Source organism: Trachymyrmex cornetzi, unplaced genomic scaffold (genome assembly GCF_001594075.2).
Source record: "Trachymyrmex cornetzi isolate Tcor2-1 unplaced genomic scaffold, Tcor1.1 scaffold385, whole genome shotgun sequence".
NCBI lineage: Eukaryota > Metazoa > Arthropoda > Insecta > Hymenoptera > Formicidae > Trachymyrmex > Trachymyrmex cornetzi.
The window spans coordinates 556851-560258 of record NW_017298586.1 but is presented as its reverse complement, the minus strand read 5'-3'; positions in this window follow the sequence as shown (position 1 = coordinate 560258).

The following is a 3408-nucleotide window of genomic DNA, read 5'->3' as shown; positions in this document are numbered from 1 at the left end:
TCTCTCTCTCTCTCTCTCTCTCTCTCTCTTTCTCTCTCTCTCTTCTTTCTCTCTCTTTGCTAATCTATAATAACTTTCAGCAAATATTAATATTGAATTTTAAAAACCGAAAAAAAGGGGCTATGAGCCTAAGATTAATCGTTAAAATTTTAAATGGTTAATAAATAAAACATGTCATATAGTTAAAATATAAACCTTTAATTTACCGACAATAAACAACAAAACAAAAACAAACGTTTCGATCCCTGTTGGATCATTATCAATGTTAACAAAAATGACAATGGAATTATTACAAAGAGAGAGATAAGATATATAAAAATTATAATTCTCTCTCAATCGTAGTATTAATATTATCAAACTCGCTCAGTATGAAGTAAGTATTATAAGAATGTTGTAATCGATAATGTATTCTTCTAGTTTATGTATGTAGATTATAGACAAATATAATTGTTTCTGTTAAAAAGTACAAATATAATGTAAAAGGAATAAATAATCAAATATATATATAATATAATAAGAGAAATACAAACTACGAAGCAAGGAATAAAAATAAAAAAGTAATCTAATATTATAAGAAATGTACACTAAAATCATTAATATTAACCGAAATTGTGCGATGTATAGTCATAAAATATATGTATATATTTAATTTAGTAGCAGCTAAATTAAATGATAATAAATACCTTATAATTGTGTTAATATAATATAAAAGTCGTCTATTCTTAGACAATGCAATGAGAATGAAAATATCGTCATTTCTCTAAGATATTCAGAGAGAGACAATATAAATTCGACATACTAAGACGAGAAAGTTGATGTAGTAAACTAGAAAGAAAGGGGTACTTAAGAGAGGGAAAATAAAATAGAGAGAGGGAAGAGAAAGTGGAGAGAGGAGAAGTAAAAATAGAAAGAATGCATTTAAGAAAGAGAAAGAGATTGAATAATTTGTGAGTAAGATTCACACAGGTAATGATTCAGTATCATTTCTAAATCTTCAAGGTGAAACACGTAATTAAATTGTTTTTGTATTGATACATTAATTAACTATTGGTATTTACAAGAAAATTCGTAGCGAATAAAACAATGCCGAAAAATAAATTATTTATAAATATCAATACAATGAAGTAATGGCTTAATTCGAAAAATCAATAAGATATGACAAAGCATAAAAGCCAACGCTAGTTATTATTGCGAATGTTTTCATCAATTATTACATCAAAATATATACGACCCTCATCAGGCCATCTTCAGTAACATTTAAAAAGAATAAACATTAGTATGATCTCCTTCCTTAATTTTCTAAACTTATCTTAAACGCTGACAAATTCGTAACTGTACGCCGCAAAATTTTAAATGGTGAAACCGTGCTCAGGAACTCCTTAGACGTTCGAAGAACTCCATAACATCTTCCTGTATTTCCACTCCTCTAAATTTATACATTATACAAATTTATTCAAGTCGTTGTCCAATTCTACTGCCGATATTTTCAAAAATCTCCATATGTTTATAATTATAAAATCAATTCTCTCGTTTGAGTAATAGTTGTAGTCAATTATTGTATGGTAGTCACAATTTCTATAAAATCATAATAAAGCTTAATTTTTGTCAATCATATCATGTAATCATCAATTTAAAACCATATCTTATGAGAAAAACATTAGTCTTTTAGTCAGAAATTATTCCATATGTGTATTAAGCGTTAACCATAAATTAGCCTCGTTATAAAAATAAAAGTCAATGATTTTTCAAAGAGTCGACTGAATAAAAAGTGAATACAAATTTAAATATTTATTTAATAAAATTAGAAATTAATCTAGACTTTAAATTAAATATCTACATACCCATACATTTCGACCACAACTATCCACCAATGTTCTTTTATACAAAATTGTCAAAAGTAAGAAACTTAATATAGAAACACACGATGTTCACAGCACAACTGTTAGCTTACATATGATACATTTCCAACAAACAAAGAAGATAAATTTGGAGGAGTGGAAATACAGGAAGATGTTATGGAGTTCTTCGAACGTCTAAGGAGTTCCTGAGCATGGTTTCACCGTTTTAAGTTTTGCGGCGTACAATTACGAATTTCTTATAGAATTAAGTTTAGAAAATTAAGGAAGGAGATCATACTAATGTTTATTCTTTTTAAATGTTACTGAAGATGACTTGATGAGGGTCGAAATGTATATATTTTGATGTAATAATTGATGAAAACATTCACAATAATAACTAGCGTTGACTTTTATGCTTTGTCATATCTTATTAAATTATTTATAATACTTTCTTTATCTCTCTCTCTCTCTCTCTCTCTCTCTCTCTCTCTTTCTCTCTCTCTCTTCTTTCTCTCTCTTTGCTAATCTATAATAACTTTCAGCAAATATTAATATTGAATTTTAAAAACCGAAAAAAAGGGGCTATGAGCCTAAGATTAATCGTTAAAATTTTAAATGGTTAATAAATAAAACATGTCATATAGTTAAAATATAAACCTTTAATTTACCGACAATAAACAACAAAACAAAAACAAACGTTTCGATCCCTGTTGGATCATTATCAATGTTAACAAAAATGACAATGGAATTATTACAAAGAGAGAGATAAGATATATAAAAATTATAATTCTCTCTCAATCGTAGTATTAATATTATCAAACTCGCTCAGTATGAAGTAAGTATTATAAGAATGTTGTAATCGATAATGTATTCTTCTAGTTTATGTATGTAGATTATAGACAAATATAATTGTTTCTGTTAAAAAGTACAAATATAATGTAAAAGGAATAAATAATCAAATATATATATAATATAATAAGAGAAATACAAACTACGAAGCAAGGAATAAAAATAAAAAAGTAATCTAATATTATAAGAAATGTACACTAAAATCATTAATATTAACCGAAATTGTGCGATGTATAGTCATAAAATATATGTATATATTTAATTTAGTAGCAGCTAAATTAAATGATAATAAATACCTTATAATTGTGTTAATATAATATAAAAGTCGTCTATTCTTAGACAATGCAATGAGAATGAAAATATCGTCATTTCTCTAAGATATTCAGAGAGAGACAATATAAATTCGACATACTAAGACGAGAAAGTTGATGTAGTAAACTAGAAAGAAAGGGGTACTTAAGAGAGGGAAAATAAAATAGAGAGAGGGAAGAGAAAGTGGAGAGAGGAGAAGTAAAAATAGAAAGAATGCATTTAAGAAAGAGAAAGAGATTGAATAATTTGTGAGTAAGATTCACACAGGTAATGATTCAGTATCATTTCTTTTATTAAGACCTTGTTTCTGTCTTTTGATGTGAATCATTTCAGACACTAATCTTTTGTTGTACGAAGATTCGCAATCTAAAATTTTCACTTCGTTCCATCTAAAATTGTGGTCAAAATT